The sequence below is a fragment of the Cryptotermes secundus genome, unplaced genomic scaffold, assembly GCF_002891405.2.
Source record: "Cryptotermes secundus unplaced genomic scaffold, Csec_1.0 scaffold468, whole genome shotgun sequence".
Lineage (NCBI taxonomy): Eukaryota > Metazoa > Arthropoda > Insecta > Blattodea > Kalotermitidae > Cryptotermes > Cryptotermes secundus.
Genome location: NW_019721526.1, coordinates 1,609,087 through 1,629,050, shown reverse-complemented (window position 1 = coordinate 1,629,050; position 19,964 = coordinate 1,609,087). Strand labels below are relative to the sequence as shown.

Sequence of the window (19,964 nt, the reverse complement as noted above, 5' to 3'; positions counted from 1 at the left end):
AAAAGCACAAGGAGATCACCTTCCAGTTCAGCTTGTGCCCTTTTTTTCCCCCCCACTGCTCCGTTTAAGAAATTCCATACTCATTAGAGATACTTTTAATGTGAATCCTGAACTTACTCCCTTAACACAAGGTCCGTCCTAGATGTGGTTTGCTGCATAAATATTCTCGTTAAAGGGAAATAGCCTACATACATATTTCGATCAGAATAAAATCATTGTTTTAGTATACAGACATTACACAGCAGGGAGTCATAAGACGTTAGTCGAGAGAAGAGTTGAGGAGTGCTATCTTCTGGGATGTGACACCGTCTAGTCTGTGTTGCTGCTTGCTCTCTGCTCGTTTGCCTACTCGGCTTTGAAGAGAGGCCGCAGAACGCTTCTCCGATACATCGGGAACCTCGGAAGACAGTACTCTTCACAGACACCGCCAGGAGAGCCCTCAGACCTCGTAACTCCCCAGAGGTGACGGCATGAAGCTTTTTTTTTCTTTATATTTCGTCAAATATACAACATGCAGTCAAGTGTTTCAGATAAAAGACTCCGGTCTTAAGTTATCTTACGCCCTGTACAATTTCTTGTAAGATGAGCCACTTTCGTGAAATGCGACAAGACCTACACGAAATGTCATCTTAATTCGCTCAGTCGTTTGGCATATAAAACATGCGGATGGACACGCGGGCGGAATTACATCTATATTGGGCGTTAACTTTATGAAGTTCATGCAAAGAACCAGTCGGACATGGCTGCGGCGCCTGCGCGCCTGCCATATATGGGCGTAGGCATATCGTAATTACGAACAGCGAGACTACATTAACTGCAAAACACGGTCAAACACGCTGACACGCATCGGCGTGTTAGTAGAATAGCCTTCACTTAAGCAATAAATCAAATTATCCATTACAAGTGCTTACGTTCATTGTGTCTTGTCATAACGTAATTCATTTAGCACGATATTACTAAGTTGTACTATACAAATGAGATTAACAGTGACCTTATATTTCATAAAATAGGACAGGAAAATTGATGTCGCAATGTCGACTGGGTGACTGACGCCTGGTAACACTTCATCAAACTGTTCTCATTACTGCCGAAGAGATGGATCAAGACCTGTAACAAAGTCTGACTCTTATGTTGGGCAACATTGTCACGTGTAGGGTGGTACGTTATTCGAAGACGAAGGGTTCTAGTTCGGATGACTGGATTTATTGGTCACAATGTCTCTTGATCACATTTAATATAACGCTATCTCTGGTCCTCCCCTGGTACCACAACTAAAACGCAGGAGCTACAACAGTCTCACTGAGTCACACACTCTAAGTTTCACACATGAATTAAGCCTTCACAGGTCGACGAACTTTCCGTGGCAATCTTCTACAGAAACTCAGAACTGAATCGTAGCGCTGTTTGCTTTTGAGATAACTCCTTTGCGAGGGACCCCACGGAAAAAACCGTCTCCCATTGTTGTGAATACATGTTAAAGTTGCGTTGCATGGCAACACACTTCCTATATCTCTGTGCTTTTGTTCGGCGCGGACCGCATAGAAAACAGTTTCCCTTCTATTGTTGCCTGTATTCGTATTTACAAAGCTGTTGCCTGGAAACGCGTTGACAAAATCTGTTACAATATGTTTGTCACATTCTTAGTAACCCTGATGAAAAAGAATAAAAATTACTAGGAAAAACGACCTCCACTATCAGGAGGCTCAAACTGAATTCAATGAAAACCAATAAAACGGCATCCATCATATAGGGGCAGTAATTGAATTAGCCAGGGGGCCAGACAGACGGACTGAGATCTCTGATTGCATGATCGAATTCCGACGCAAAGTATCGAAGAAGAAAGAAAGTTCCTTCGGTACACCAGAATCCTCTTTATATCATGACAACCAATCACTTTGTGACGTGAACGGAATCACTTCTGAGACTTCAGATAATAGACAAATTGGTGATTCTTAATGATACGGCAAGAGTACATACTTTAGAGAAATTAGAGTTTAACAAGCGTTTCCAACTCCGCGCAGACGGGAGAAGCCAAAGAGTGAAATCTTGTTCGTCTCTTAGCTACTCCTGTATCTATGCACACAGACCAGTGGCACGGAACGAAAAGCTGATGGAAATTACGCGTTCCTGCCATATTGATGATACCTTCATTACGGCCTTTATGACGCAAATTGAGGTAATACGCTACCGTCTATCTCATAATCTATAATCATCCACCATGAATTTACTCTTGTATAGTAACAAAAGTTATCCTCATGCCCAGAGGATAAATTCCGAGTAGATGGACCATATAGCATGTTTAAGATACATCTAACTCCATAACCTCAGATATGATGGTAGGTTGTTACCATTGAATTCGAGGACTGATGCAAATGTGCTTTAAATGTTGGAAGTTCGTACAGTGGAATGGAAATTAAATTAACCATATGCATACCCGTTCTAAGATGATGTTCCGAAAATATGAAACTAAAGATAACTTTACGTCATCAAGAAAAGTCATTTATCGTTCCAGCTGTTTTCATACTTAACCTTTTTCCGTTTTATATGTTTACTTTAAATTCATTATCCTTTTGTTTGCTTCTTCTTTCCTTCGCTTTCTTCATTATTTATTTACTTCTTAATTCTTCTACGTACTGTTCCTTCCAATTTCTCTTTACATCTTCCATGCTGCATTTCATGTATTTGTTTTTGTTTTGTTTTTTTAAATACAACAATAGGGTAGAGTGTGGTTATGCAGGCAGGGCTAAGAAAATGTATTAGAATTCATCATTCGCAGTGGAGCTATTCATTCATTCATCAATGGCTCTACAGCTCTTCGTTGGGTCCTGGCCTCATCTTCAGATTCGCAAGTTTTTCAACACGGACGGCAGGATTCCTTGGACGGGTCATCAGCCCGTCGCAAGGCCGCTACCTACACATATGACAACACAGACACAGAATAAACGCACACACAGACATCTATGCCTTGAGTGGAATTCGAACCCACGATCCCAGTGTCCAAGCGAGCGAAGACAGTTCATGCCTCAGTCCGCGTTGCCACTGGGATGGGCAGTGCCACTATTAAACTGGCTTCATTTCACGAAGTTCAATTATCCGAGTGACACACATGTGCAAGAATTCTTACTGGTTTCACTTTGTTAACAAACACATATTTACTGAACGACGTAGTTTCGTCAACCTAGCACGCACCGGTAAGTTGAACGCTATGACGATTCGGTGACGACTGAACATTAATCCCAGTGGTGCAAGCTTCGTGCCACCGCTTTTTGTAAATGGATCACTGCATCCAGTCTTCATGGGAGGATCTTCATGCGGTGTTCCTCTGCTGTAACTTTCTTCTCCCCCTTCATTTTCAGTGTAGTTCCCTTGCTGTTTCGTACTTTATCTTTATTCCCCCCACTTCATCTCTTTCTGCTCCAGAAAATGCTTTACCGTTGAGCTCGTTATCACACAAGCAACCGGTAACGATTTCGTTATTTCAGCTCCGTTACATTATAACCTAAACCAGTGTACAAGGTTGGCCAAACTGCAACTTGCTTAATGAATATGAATAACCACATTACACGCTATTCAAAATGTTATACAATATTAAACTCAGTTCATTAAAGGTTTCCGTGATTACAAGTACAATCTAAAGTAACAGCAAATGGAAAAACTGAGTCGAAACTATAGCCTCTGAATAATGCGATACTGAAGCGAGCTGCCGTCAAGTGTTGCCAAGGGCTTTGTCTTATACAATCACATTTCAAACTGGTATCTCGGGTTGCAGACATTCGCAATAAAGCCCGATGCATCGCTGTGTCATGTGTTCTGACCTTGAATGTAACAATACTGTTCTGACGATCGTCGGAAAATGGCGGTTGAACAGAGAGCCAACATCAAACTTTGTTTGAAGTTAGGCAAAACAGCCGGAGACGCGTATGAAATGATGAAAAGTGTGCACGGTAGTGATTGTTTCAGTCGCTCCAACATTTTCAATGGTATGCTGTATTTCGTGACGGAAGGCACGACACTGAAGACGCTCCTCGTGCATCAAAGCCGAGAACAAGTCGCACTGAAGAAAATGTGAAAAAAGTGACCGAAATCCTTGCATCAGACAAATGTGTTTCTGCAAGACTCATCGAGGAGCTTCTGGGAATACCAAAAAGTACTGTGCATCAAATTTTGACCGAGGATTTGGGCAAACGGAAGGTCTGTGCGCGGTTTGTACCTCACGCGCTGTCAGGCGATGAAAAACATGCTAGAGTGGAACACTGCAAAGACATGTTACGGTCGGCCCAAAGTGATACAAAATTTACAAAATCGATTGTTACTGGTGACGAGACATGGTGTTTTCAATATGAGCCTCTCACAAAGCGGCAGAGTGCAGCGTGGTTAAGCCCAAAGAAGCCTAAACCAAAGAAAGTGCGCATGCAAAAGAGTCGAGTAAAGACACTGCTAACCGTTTCCTTCGATTCCAAAAGAATCATTCACAAGGAATTTCTACCAGGTCAGACAGTGAATTCTGATTATTATCTCGGAGTCCTCAATCGTTTGTGGGCGAGAATCTTCGAATTCGACCTGAATACCGAGAGCAAGGTTCCTGGTCGCTCCTCCACGACAATGCCCCACCCCACAAATCGAAGATCGTGCGCGACGTTTTGGCCAGAAAAGGGATTACAGTCTTTGATCATCCTCCGTATTCGCCAGATTTGGCTCCAGCAGATTTCTGGTTGTTCCCAAAAGTTAAGTTGGCGATGAAAGGAGACCGTCAGGACACCATCCAGGACATCCAAAGGAAAGCTACCGCAGTTTTAAATGCGATTCCACAAAGAGAGTATAGTGACTGTTTTCGAAAACTTTTCAATCAATTACAGCTATGTACTGATACAGAAGTAGGCTATTTTGAATAAAAAAGAGTGAATTTTTGAAAATAATTCACGTATTATATTTTTAATGAACACAGGCCTAACAGAACTTGGACACACTGTGTATACTGGTCTAGCTGCAAACTTTCTCTGGAATAATTTCTACAACATATATAACAAATGGTACTGTTTAATTCGGTTTGGTGCCGTATCTTTCGAAATCCGCTCGTCGGAGTCACTGTTTTTATTATAGCTAACACCGCAGCCGCTCCTACCACTACCACTGCCACTACGACTACCACTACTACTACCACTACTACTGCTGCCACTGCCACTATGACTAACACTATTACTACTACCACTACTACTACTGCTGCTGCTGCCACTGCCACTATTACTAACACTACTACTACTACTGCCACTGCCACTATGACTAACACTTCTACTACTACTACTACTGCTGCCACTATGACTAACACTATTACTACTACTGCTGCTGCTGCTGCTGCTGCTGCCACTGCCACTATGACTAACACTAGTACTACTACTGCTGCTGCTGCTGCTGCTGCCACTTCCACTATGACTAACACTAGTACTACTACTACTGCTGCTGCTGCCACTGCCACTATGACTAACACTTCTACTACTACTTCTACTACTACCGCTACTACTACTACTGCTGCTGCTACTATGACTAACACTTCTACTACTACTACTACTACTACTACTACTACTACTACTACTGCTGCTGCTGCTACCATCATCACCATTATCACTGATGTCGCCATCATCGCAAAATGTTAAATAGCGTAAGACCGTTTCCGAATTATTGTCAAAAACAAAGACGCAGCGGAGGTGGGTCCCTGTCGTTTCAAAACGACACAAAATTAAAACTGCTGTAACTCAGACTGTAGTCACGTGCCAGCAGAATTCAGAAACGCAACTTTCGTAACATGCATCGTGTTTCTGCAACGATGGCGCAACTGTGAAAAGGGTGCACTCGAACGCATGAGTTGTGTAGGTCCCTCAGTACCACGTGACTCGTAATTTGCTTCTATCTCTCCACATCGTGACCTTCAAGGCTATGAACTGTCATGAATGATCGCCAACTTCTGTAACGGGAGTTATGAACTCCCAACAAACGTGTCACAACTGCTGACACGTCAAGCAGTTGTTGCTTATCTCAGCTAGTGTACAGTCAGTCAACTCGGCCCAACAGCAATCAATATGGCATTGGCAAATTCTCGTATTGAACCCAAAGCCCGACTAACAAGCGGTATCATAGAGCACTGCATCCTCCCTAAGTTGCTCAGCTAGTCAAGAAATATCCTGCCCTTTATGCAAGTACACAAGATCCCGCCACTGGACCACATCCGAAGCCAATAATCCAGTCCACGTCTTCCACCACATCTATTTAAAATCAACTTTAAAATCCTCCCATCCATACCTAGATCTTCCTAGTGGTTCCCTTTTGGTTTTCCACTGAAACCGGAAACACAATACGATTCCGCTACAAAGACTATTGCAACACGCGGTAGCGTAGTTGGTTGAGGCACTATGCTACAAGCCGGAAGGTCACGGGTTCGATTTCCGATGAGGTAATTTGACTTTTCAATTGACCTAATCCTTCCAGCCGCACTACGGCCCTGGGGTTGACTCAACTAACAGAAATGAGTACAAGGTGCCAACCTCATCGCCATCTGTGAGCCGATTGTCTAGAAAATGTGGGAGCCTCACTGATTCACAACCCTATGGGACTCCACGGCTTGCTACAGGGATAGTTTCACTTTTCTTTTCTTTCTTTCTTTTTAAAATCTGCAAGCAAAACATCAAATATTGGCTTCAAACGAATTTTGGTCAAGAAATTTGTCACAATGTTAGGAGAATTGTAAATACTTCTCTGCAATATATGTCTCCTCATACACGGTGACTGTAGGAATAGAATTCCTGCCATCACATGATAAACTTCGGTGTAATTCTCATGGCTTGATGATAAGAGAAAACATTACTCCCCTCGGTGATTGGCTTCCTTCCTCTATCTTGGCCTTCCTACACAGCTTCTCCCGGTGTTCGTCTAGTCTTGTACTCCGTGTAGCCCAACAAGTACATTTTACATCTGCTTTTCAGAGTCTTCACGGAAAATGCACAAACGTACTGTCTCGCAGTCTCAGTTCCCCACCTCATCCTGAAGACAGTGCCTACTTACGTGGAGGCACTTTTGGTCTGACTTCAGGACTCTCTCAATGAGGGTATTTTTATGATGCTCAGTGAATTTATCTATGCCAGCATGTATATATAAGCATGTCTGTATGTATAAAGATAGACCAAAAACAACTGGAGAATGTGAAATGCTACATTTGGAGCATAGCTCTGTATGGGGCTGAAACATGGACACTTAGGGCAGTAGATCAGAAACATCTGGAAAGTTTCGAAATGTGGTGTTGGAGAAGGATGGAGAAGATCAGTTGGACCGATTATGTGAGAAATGAAGAAGTGTTAATTAGAGTCAGTGAGCAGAGGAATATCCTACACGAAATAAGAAAACGGAAGGCTAATTGGATTGGTCATGTTTTATGCAGAAACTGCCTTCTAAAAGAAGTTATTGAAGGAAAGATAGAGGGGCGGATAGAAGTGACAAGAAGACGAGGAAGAAGACGTAAGAAGATGCTGGATGACCTTGGGGACAGAAGAGGATACTGTCATTGGAAGGAGGAAGCTCTAGATCGCATTAAGTGGAGGAATTGTTTTGGAAGAGACTGTGGACCTGTCGTCTCACAGATTACTGATTATGATGATGTATGTATGTATGAACCTTTGAGAGTGCATGCAAACTTGTACCCAAGTGAGTTTATTGTCCAAAGAAAAGCGTTCACGTGTTACCACCACGTCCAAAACAAAAAATTACACAAGATGAATACACGATAAATTGTAACGGGAATAAAAATGCATATGTTAGGTTTCTGTCTCGGCAAATTCCTGAAAAGACCAACTGTAATCGTAGGAAACATTTGTCAAAGCTTCAGGTCCTACAAGTCGGTCAACCACTTTCTCAGACTTACCGAGGCAATGCTCTCCATTCCGTAGATTCAAGCATATGCTAATTATTAAGGGTACGCAGCTCAAATGGTGGAGACTTGTAACGTACGAACGTCGTCCTAACATCAGGCGTAAGTAATCATGTCTTCTGCCACAAATCGCTGTAGATCCAATGGATTACCCTTCCTTTCCTAAATGAAATAATTCTTTATTGGGGGGGAGGATTTTAATAATAGTTAATGAAAGTAGGCTCACTGCTTAGGAACAACGCTTGCACGCAGTGCATCGACAGTTGATCTGAGAATTATTTCGACTTTAGTAATTTGAAGTTTACACAATGTAATCCATCGGAGGAAAGTGAGAGAAAATGTTGCAGGATGTGTTGAGGAACATGCAAAACAAATATCCTGTTTTTGGAAAATGGGGGAACGGAAGAGGGTTAAATCTTCTGTTTAATAATAGCACCTGAGTTCAAGACTGGAGCAGAGTCTCATCAGGGAAGAGATCCTGTGATGACATCCGTGTGGAAAATTCACAAAATAAGTGAACCTGAAGATAAACAGAGTTGTTGTCTCCCTGCGCTACATCATGAAGGCACATGGGGGAGTGGATGTATAACTCCACATTTTCTTGACCTTGGCACTAGTTGGAAGTGAGCGGTCAGCTTCACGTCCCGGCCGCTTTTCCTCCGGGGAAAGAGACCCCGGTACCCATTGGATAGAAGGCTGGGTGAGCTCCAGAGACGGTCTGGACGACGTGGAGAAAATTCCTGACCCAACCGGGACTCGAACACCGACCCCTCTGTCGTCCAGCCCATTGCCAGTCGCTATACCGACTGCACTATTCCGGCTCGGAAGATAATTTAAACATTCAGAAAGTGTCCCTTCATAACTTGGAAGCTTCGCAAAATACAATGAGTGCCACGTCACAGTAGGAAGTTGATTACGGGTACGTAGCGTTGCGCGTTACGTCACCGCGGAGGGGGTGGAGGGGTGATGACTCACCCGTCGCGTCACTGCTGGTGGGGGGGGTTCTCCTTTGCGCAACATGTCACAATATAATTGGAATGATAAAGTAAGGGGGGATGGGGGTGGGAACCGAACCGTATGTTACACGCACAGGGGAGATGTGGGAGTCATACATGGTTCTGGCACTACAGCTAGATGGGAAGAGACCACTAGGAAGACGTAAACGTAGGTGGAAGGATGATACTAAAATGGATCCTAGAGAATAGGATGGGGTGATATGGACTGGAATGATCTGGCTCAGGATAGGGTCCAGTGGCGGGTTCTTGTGAACACGGTCGGGTTCCATAAAACGTTGGGAAGTTCTTGATAGCTGCACAACTGGCGGCTTCTCAAGAAGGGCTCATTTGGATGAAGTCTGTGAAACCAGAGTGAAATCCTGAGGACAGTCTAGTTACGTGCAGAATGTAGCAAGCACTCTTTAACACTTCTCCGACAGGACTGTAGAGAACCTCGGCTCAACCTTCACGCTTTGCCGACAGAGCTCAACTCACGGCCTTTTCATTGAAAAACCCGGGCGGTCATTCACTGGGTCGACTTCATAGCAGTGCACCTAGTTGCGTGCCGACATCTCTACGCCTTCCCTTCCCACACACAATGGTAATTGCTACAGGAAACAGAGCCCCAACGTTAGTACCTGTTACCACTGACTCTCACCCTTATCCAGTTCCATTCAAATCATGTCTTTATACAGAAGTAAAAAGTAAAAGTAAAGATATCCCTGTAACAGGCCGTGAAGGCCCATAGGGTTGTGAGATGTTGAGGTTCCCACATTATCTAGACAATCGACTCATAGATGGCGGCAAGGTTGTCAGCCCTACCCGCCGGCCGCCCTTTACGCCCCAGGAAGATTCCTGGTACTCATTTCTGTTAGAGGCTGAGTCGACCACAGGGCCATAGTGCGGCTGGAAGGATTAGATCAACTGAAAAATCCAGTGACTTCATCGGGATTCGAACCTGCGACGTTCCGGTTGATGGCATAGTGCCTCAGCCAACTGCGCTAAAGCGTGCCCCCACGGTTAACGAAGAGAAGAATATTTTAAGATTACATTATATTCTCTTTCTGCCGATCACAGAGGCCGCGCGCTCTAAGGCATGAGCTGTCTTCGCTCGCTCTAACGCTGGAATCGTGGGTGAGAATCCTACTCGAGGCATGAATGCTTGTCTGCGTTGTCCTATGTAGGAAGCAGCCTTGCGACAGACTGATCCCCCGTTCAAGGAGTCCTCCCGACTGTCTATATGAAACTGAAGTGAAAGAAAAACGTTTCACAGATGCCCTATGCTCCAAAGAGAGAAACAAGCAACACGTATGAATATTACCTCTTTATCGAATCCCGCTTTATTTCCAGTTACTTCAAAGTTTCCAGAGTTTTATGGAAAAGCTGGCTACTTACATTCGAAATACTGTGAAACTACTGCATGCAGCTACTCAGACCTATCCATGAAACTAGAAGCCACCCATCGGCTGCAAGTTGCAGCAGGGGTGCACCGACAATAATATTCATAACGTTGTAATTACACAGATCATAATTCGTCAGCTTTAACGCGGGGACACGATTCACATTCTAAATTAGCGTCCATGTTTATCTTCCGTCAAAATTGCAACACTTTTTACATTCGACACTTCAACACTACATGTTTGGGCTCCAAACGGCCATCTTCAGGTGTTTTTGTTTCAATTATTTTACTAAAACTGTGTTAAAAACTGCTACACTGTTTTAATTCGTGTTAAAATCACACGCTGTAGTCTTCTTAAGTAAAACGAGATAAAATCCTTTAACATTTCTGTTGCATATTATTTCACTTCACCCGGGGTGTCGTCATTTTCGTAATGTATCAAGGTGTCTTTCTCGGCAGCTTGACCCTCACGTTCGTGGTCTACTTTCAGTTTTTGACTGACATATGCTCCTGGTTTATGTTTTTAACAGTTTTAGTAAAATATCTGTAACATAAAAACACCTGAAGATGGCCGTTTGGGGCCGAAACATGTAGTGTTGAAATGTAGAATGTAAAAAGTGTTGCAATTTTGACGGAAGACAAACAATGGACGCTAATTTGAAAAAATTGCAACGGGATGCTGAAATACAGAATCACATTCTATAATTCGTGCCTCTACTCTGTACATGAATACAAATTATTGGATGGTGCCTCCGAATATCCTACGATCATTTTTTTTTTCAACTTTATTCCTACTCACAAGTCACGTTATATCATTCTGCGAGTTTTAACTCTTATAACTGAAGCAGCTGGGGGCACGCGGTAGCGTAGTTGGTTGAGGCACTATGCTACAAGCCGGAAGGTAACGGGTTCAAGTCCCGATGAGGTCATTGGATTTTTTTTTCAATTGACCTAATCCTTCCAGCCGCACTATGGCCCTGGGGTCGACTCAGCTTCTAACAGAAATGAGTACCAGCAATTAATTAAATAATTTTCCTGGGGAGTAAAGCGCGGCCGGCGCTAAGGCTGACAACCTTATCGCCATCTTTGAGCTGATTGTCTAGATAATGTGGGACCCTCAGGCCTTCATGGCCTGTTACAGGGATAGCTTTACTTTTTTACTTTATAACTGAAGCAGCACAGTTAAATACCGTATTTACGCATGTATAGGCCGCGTGCGTGTATAGGCTGCAGCACAATTTTCAGACAGAAATTATAGAAAAAATAATTTTCTTGGAATATTATTTCAGGAGTAGAAATTATTCCGAAATTTGGCAACGTTTAATTTTTTTAAATGAAGTGTGATTTCGAATATTTCGAATATAAGCCGCACCCCAGTTTTCCTCTTCAATTTTTGGCAAAAAATATGCGGCCTATACATGCGTACATATGGTAACTTACGGGCTGAATGGGACAGTTCCCAAATGACTCTGCGCCCAAAACCAATCATAGCTCAAGACTGTGCACATAGGATTATGTTATCTTCTCTACACCCATTGACGTGAAGGTACTACAGAAACGAAATCGGTTATTACAAATGCCCTCTTACCGAAGGGCAGTGCAGTATCTATGTCACTCGTCAGATGATTGTCTGGATTAGAGATCATTTGTCTGATAACGAGTCTGAAGATATAAAGAGGTTGCACAAACATTACTAAGTACAAAGAAGATTAGAAGATCGATTTCGCGCCATGAATGCACAGATAAGTACCAGATTTTCCTTCATGCATTAGCCTGTTATCATGCAGAATACATGGTCGTCACTTGCGATTCCGAATGAATGTATGGACTACCTACGTCCACATTCTTAAGTATTCAGCAATGTATAATACTGTGATGCATATGACCATTGCTAGGCAACGGCCCGGTAAACACATTCCCGAAGTTACGCTCTCAACAGGAGGACATCCATTACTAGGTAACAGAGCAATAAACAAGCATTCTTCACAACAGAAGACGGTGTTTTCCGTGGGATCCGTGCCGAGGAATTATAAGAGGGTAGTCAGGAGAAATTAAAGAGTATGAACGAGTACAGAGGAGTGCGCAGGAGTACGAGGAATACAACGGAGTAGAGGAATTCAGTTCAGTTGCAAGTCAGACTAGTTCCCGTGGAGTGCCCAGTCTGAGGAAGATGACAGTGTGTCAGCAATCTGTGAACTGTTGTAACCAGCTGTATAAAGGCTCAATAAATTCGATCATCAAATCAAAAACCCATCTTAATTGTCACGCAAACCGCCGGTACTTGACAATATCTACCCGCGATTCAGATGTAACACTGTTACTGGTCTGCTACACACAGAGAATGGTTTGTAGTATTACTGAAGCCCCGTCTATTATTCAAGCCGTCAAAATAACCAATTTCATGTATTTCAGATAGAATAAAAATCGGTTTAAAGAAATACAGATATAGTTACTTAGTTTGTTATTGGAGAGGGTGGGTTTCCCCATGCACTTAGACCAGTGTTGGTCCTTTGTGCTTCCCTCTATGATATTCTACCAGTCTCTATACCCTACCGATATTGGTGCGTACCATCAGTCCCGCCGAGCCAGCGAGTTCGGCCTCCACTGGCTTGGTGGTGTCTATAATGCTTCCCCCATCTATCAGAGGCGTCAGGGACTACTGTTGGGCGGGAAACGTCCTTGAATTTGGCTCAGTGACCTCTTTTGGAGATATGATGTTCTTTTACGTGCCGTAAAGCTACGACACGGGACACACGGCTTAAAGTCCCTCCCGGAGGACTTGTGCCCTGAATTTTTCCGCCGTTAAAGGTTCGACGACCTCCGCCGGGTTTGAACCCGCGTACCACGAGTCATGAGGTGGGACTCTAGACTACGGAGGCCGCTAATGCAGATATAAGTTTTCAACTTAAACACTGTACCTATCCTCAGTTCGATTCTACGGCCTAGCGAATATATCCCATAAAACGAACGGAAGAACTTCCTTCTGATTACATCATTTACGTGTATATTGTAGATTTCAATGCATATCCTACAGGGGCGGTTTCTGATCACAAGGATACATGGCGCAGTGCATTTCACCTCTGGGTTTGTAAATCGGAATCAATGTCATTAACGTACAGAATACTGTAAAGGAAACTGGTGCATACGTTCATCATAGCAGTCAAATTTCAACATCACCATCATAATAAAAAGGAACTAACGGAAAGCGATACGCCATTAACTTGCGTGTAGGCCTGCAGGTGTATATAAAACTTCGAAAGGGAAACACTGCTCTCCGTGATTTAACAGGCAAAGCAACTACCTTCACGGAACACCGTAGTACTTGGGAAGCTAACGGTCGCTCAAATAGGCACGAGATTCTCAGACTTTCATAAGAACAATCCAAGTCCGAAGCGCTGTGTAACCTCGTATGAGGGGTTGTTACCCCTTATCAACCTCCAAGCTGAAGAACCATCTCTATTCGCTGCTATTATCAGCATCTGGGGACCATCTCCTCCACCCGCAACACTCGCACGAGGCTGAAGGAAATGTCTCTGGTTTGCGCGGCAATATGACTGGCTGTAGGAAAAAGAAAAGACGTGACAGTTCAGTCGGTATAGCGACTAGTTACGGGCTGGGCGACCGACGCATCAGAGTTCCGAGTCCTGGTAGGATCAAGAATTTTCTCTTCTCCACAGCATCCAAACCGGCCCTGGGGTCCACACAACCTCCTATCCAATGGGTACCGAGGGCTCCTTCCCCGGGGGTAAAGTGTCCGAGTCGTGAAGCTGACCACTCACTTCCAGCTAGTGCCGATGTCAAGAAGATGTGGATCTATATATCCACTCCCCCCGTCTTTATGGCACAGTGCTTAATTAGTCAAGCACACAGACACCTTTACCATACCGTCACGTGTCCGGGGTTCCCTGACATTGTGGTTGCGGATTTGACGAAGCTGTTTTATTGGATAACTCGTTTACAATCACACTTAAAATCACCGTGACATAACTTCTTCCAAACGATGCGACCTGACTAGTTCATCATTTCTGATCTGCCTCCAGATCTGACCTCCGCTCCGGTCTTCTCTGCTTCTCTCTGGTCTCTGCTCCAACTTCTCTGATCTCAATTCTGACCTCTCCTGGTCTGTTATAACCGACAGTCGGACGGCCTAGAAGACATTCTTCAGGGGTATTAGTTGCTCTGTTAGCTAGTGATTCAGTGCAGAGGGAACTTCGCTAGTTCTGGTTTCTTACTTGCGTGGTAACGTCTCTTTATGTATACGTTGTCGCTTCAACCTGTTTCACTGTCAGCCAGACAACGCTACGGAACAGTGGATACCTAGCCGTTGCCTAACAGTGGGCGCTAGCTTTGACTCAGATATTCTGCCTTTTAGGCGGCACGCCACATTATATTTGAGACTGTCTCTGGTGCCTGCCCAACTCCTAATCAATGGGTACCGAGGCTATTTCCCTGCGGTAAAGCTTTAGCCCTACCACTCGCGTTCATCTGGTGCCGAAGTGAAGAATGCGTGGAGCTATATTTCCACTCCCCGAAACGCCTTCATTGTGTGGTGCCTAATTAAAAGGATAGCGAAAACTTAATTTGAACAGTCAACAGAATGCGTGAAGCCGCGAGGATTATGTTTATCAGAACTGTAATCAGCGTTGCGCATTTGAGGCAGGGGATAATCTGTTGCTCGTATATCATGCCGGGCTTTCTTCTGAATCTTCAACGCGCACTACACTGTTATACCAGTCAGCGCAATAAATCGCTCACAATATCTGATTGTCACGCTGTGAAACCGCGTGTTTGCCTGTGCTAAGCAGGTAAGTGTACAGATATGACTAACAATGCTATCTCTTAATGGCCTTACATTCAAACCCCTGTAAGGGCATGTAACACCTTACCTCTGCGATAACACGTTTAATAATTTGTAACTGGATGTGCCACGTTCGAACCTTGGACTGAGCAACTGATATCCCAAACTTCTTTCATTCATTTCTTTAGTTGTCTCCTTTTAGTTTTTCTTTTTCCTTCAGAGTATAATGCCTTGGGGTAAGCCATGTCTGCGTATCCGCCTGTTTGTCTACCTACCTACCTACCTACCTACCTACCTACCTACCCACCCACCCACCTACCTACCTACCTACCTATCTATCTATCTATCTATCTATCTATCTATCTATCTACTTATCTGCCTGCCTATCTATCTATCTACCTCTCTGCCTGCCTATCTATCTATGGCTTTACAGTCCTTTGCTGGACCGTGGCCGCTTTTCCTGTTTATTGATCCCTTACACGGTCGGTAGGACTCCTTGGACGGGGGATAAGCCCGTCTCAGCACACAGCACAACACAGACACAGAGTAAACGCATACACACACACACACACAAACATCCACGCCTTGAGAGAGATTCGAACCCACGATCCCAGCGTTCGAGCGAGTGAAGACAGTTCATGCCCTAGACCGCGCGGCCACCATGATCGGCGGTAAGCCATGTCATAGTATGTAATATTCTTCTCATTAATTCGAGGGTTAATGATCTCAACAGCAGATATAACGTCGTTAAATAACCCACAACCTAACCACATCATTAAATTTCCTAGTAAGTACGGGCCTTCTAACCTGACACGACATGTGCTGCCAGTATACAGCGCCTGCGAAGTTTACGAGCACGTGCGTTTAAGTAATTAAAATTCCTATATGCTTTGTTAAACAGAATCACTCAAGACGGGAAAAAATGCCTGGAACAAAACAACAGACGCCATACAAGTGTCGCCTGAAACGATGTCGCATAAACAGGTTTATCATGTCATTAAATGTGTTTAAATACCTGCAATGAAACGCGGTAAATGTATATTTTAATATTATTGTGGCTCTACAGCCATTTGTTGGGCCTTGGCCGCTTATTCTGTTTCTTAATCCTATACACTGTCGGTAGGACTCCTTGGATGTGGGATCAGCCCGTCGCAAGGCCTCTGCCTACACACAGAACAACACAAAACACAAAATAAACGCATACAATACAGACTCCATGCCTTGAGTGGGATTCGAACCCAAGATCCCAGTGTTCGAGCGAGCGAAGACAGTTAATGCCTTTCATAAATTATTTTTTTTAATTCGCTTAGTGGGGGGTGGAGTCCAACTGGGTCCACTCGGCACGGCGGCCACTGATTGGCCTATTGTAGCTTTCCCCGGGTGATTATGATGATGGAGAATTTGGTGGAATGAAGATTGGCAGCGGAAACCGAAGTACTCGGAGGAAAACCACCCAAGAGCCACTTTGTCCACCACAAATCCCACCTGACCAGACCCGGGATCGAACCCGAGCCGCCGCGGTGGGAACAGCGACTAACCGCTTGAGCTATGGCACGGCCCAGTTAAGGTCTTAGTCCGGCGGCAACTGTGATCACAATTGCATATTTTGAAAAGGAATAATGTATATACTTGAGTACTGACGGTCTTAAAACAACCCACCAACAGCGTTAAAGTGAGCGTATGAAACATAGAAACACGTTCGGTGTGTCGTGCAGTAAATTAGGGTTCAAACGGATTCACATTTCTTGTTGGCCTGTTTAGTACTGCTACTGTTTAACTAAAATTGTAATAGGCCCTATATTTGCATGTAGCCAATTACATATTTCTCTGGCATTGCCGATCGCCGTGATCCATTCGTTACCATCTCTGCTTCGTATCTCGGATGTCCCCGGTTCGAAGCTGTCTGTAGATCTGCTATGTCAACAGCGACTTTTCGCAGTTGTTCTGATTTCCTAGTTCCAAATGCCCAGGAAAGCGCCTCAAAACTGAACGGATCCTTCTTCATGCACAGCATTTCCGGCTCACAACCACCGTACCAGTTATCATTACAAGAGAGAGGCCTTAGCAACTGACAAAGCACTGTTACATCAACCAAGAACTCTAACAATTCGTATAAAGATATGGAAATCAGCGTGTATTCAGGAATGAACGATGCATCCAGTTACATGGTGCAATCCTTTCCCAGTTAGTGAATAATTTCCCGTGACTTGAGGAACCCGAAGGTTGGGGTTTTGCCCGGTGGCCACCACTGGTCCTTCTATCTAGAGACATGAATTCCGGCTACATGCTCACATTCTCACACTCTATTTATGTATGGCCATCCACGTCCAGGTCTCCCCATTCATCTCTTCCCTTCAGGCTTTGTAAATTAAAAATGTGTACTCTTTTCTATTTTTTTCTCATTGATTGCTACATGCCTTGCTAATGTCATTCTCCCTGACGTCATCACCCTAATTTCTGGTGAAGACTATGAACTATGAAGTTCATCATTATAAAATGCCCTCCAGTTTTCTGGTAGGTCCAAATATTCTCCTAAGCACCACATTCTCCAGCGCCCTATACCGATATCATTGTTACGTGATGAATAATTGTGGGTTCCACATTTCGTGATTGGATCTACTGGACACTCACAAGTCGTAACTACAAGAAATTATAACACTATGAAGATTACTGTAGCTATAACACATGAAATAAAGTCTTCAAATCACACGTCAAGTCTTCACAGGCTGACTCATAATTCTGCTTCAACAATTCTCTTAAAAATTCTTCATTTCTCTTGACGCTCACACCTCCTAGTTCCAATCCTCTATAGTGCCCTCTTGGTTATTCCGGAAACCTTGTCATATAGCCGTGGCACAGACAACATAGAAAACACCTCTATTCTTGCAGCGTATTGTTATAGTCGTGTGCTTACAGTTCTGTTGCATAGCACAAGTCATGGCGCGGGCCACAGTGAAAACACTTCTTCTGTAGTCCGAATTGTTGTGCTATCCAGCAACTAGCTGTAGCATGGTCCCCGTCACATTATTTTCCTAGGGTGAGACCAATTTTAAACCCGTACAAAACAACTAGTAAAGGTGGCGACGTAGGGAAATACAGATAAGGGGCTTTCGATATGAAAGCACCGGCCGAATCCTTCGGCGTCCTATTTGTGTTGTGTGGGTTGTAACCTTGTATCAAAATAAAAATGGTACATAATAGCAAAAATATCATACGCTGTCGTACAGCACCCGCGTGTTAGTGTAGGCCCAATGAAATACATGCTGTGGAGTAAGCAACGACTTGCAGACCGAACAAACGATAGTTGCTTTCAGAAATAAACCCCATTTTCATGAAGTTGGACTATTTAAAGGAAAGACCCCGCTGTAATACTTCTATATGACTTCAGCGAATGCAGCTAATATATTCATTTCTTGGTTTATTCCCTTATAATCCATAAACTTCATCACTGTTTATAACCTTGCACAGAACGGCAGGATAACGAATTAGAAGAAATGATTGTGGGCTATTTTAAAATAAAGCAGCACTTGCTTGGAAGGCTGAGGAAAATCATGAAAACACGGCTACTACATTCGATTGTATGTACTCGTCTGTGGGTACGTATGAATACAGGCCTACTGTTGAAATTTCAAAGACTTTAAATTCGAAATCAGGGAACTATAAAATATATTTAGCATTAACTTAATATCATCTCTTAGTTAGGAATACTACAACTAGTCATTTGGCTCAACTGTATAGCCATGTATCGGAGATAATATTACATGACGCTGCTACGGGTTAGGCATAATACAGTGCGTTCAAGTAAGGAGGAAACTTCGCAACACCGCTGACCCGGCCCAACATTTCTCACAGATTGCTACTGTAACTGCTGATAGGAGAATGAGTCATTAGCGCTGATAAACGCGCGCCGTTACAGTTACAGCAGCAATCTGTGAGGAATATTGGGTCCGGTCAACGATGTTGTAAAGTTTCCTCCTTGACTGAACACTCTGTACTTCTACAGTTATTCAGTATTTCATATATCATGAACTTCCACGGATAGGCTTAGGCCGCGCCATAGCTCAAGCGGTTAGTCGCTGGCTTCCCACAGCGGCGGCCCGGGTTCGATCCCGGATCTGGTCAAGTGGGATTTGTGGTGGACAAAGTGGCGCTGGGGCAGGTTTTTTTCCGAGTACTTCGGTCTCCCCTGCCAATCTTTATTCCACCAACTGCTCCACAATCACCCTCACCTATCATCCGGGGCTGGTACAATAGGCCAGAAGTGGCCGCAGTACAAGGGACTTAGTCCCACCCCACTAGCAATAAAAAAAATTAAAAAATACACGGATATGCTACATTTTTATAAACTTCCTGATGAAAAACATCTTGTTAACAGGGATGAAGCACTAAAAATGGATCAGACTGGTTAAAGCGAAAATCGGCCAACAGCCGTGATTACCCTACTCATTTACGCTAAGCAACACAAATACATTTACACCTAAAGACATACCTGGCCGATGCAATATTTTGGGGATTGACTGTACAGCTGTGCATTACGTTCCTGACTTACCTGAAACACACAAATTATAATTATGTAGTTGATTCAATATTAACATACTTATATACGAAACTGTACGGCTACACGCAAAGAGCATTCTGAGATATTAAGTGTGAAATGGACAAAATAACCTGCATAAAGCAAACAGAGCCGAATTGTGGCAACAGGAAGGCTCATGCACATCGTCTAGAAGAATCCGGCCAGGGGTGCAGAGGCGAAGGGGAAGAACATGAACGCCCCTTACCAAATTTGAAAGTAATTGTTAAAAAGAGGATAAATATGACCACTACCGGGTGCATCATGTTAAGTTTCTTTCTTCTCAT

The 19,964-nt window shown here is 43.7% G+C and overlaps 1 protein-coding gene across 2 annotated transcripts in view; it reads right to left on the bottom strand.

The window, feature by feature from the left end:
• Window positions 1-19,964, bottom strand: part of LOC111875550 (Krueppel-like factor 12) — a 494,889-nt gene that overhangs the window by 412,147 nt on the left and 62,778 nt on the right. The window lies entirely within an intron of this gene.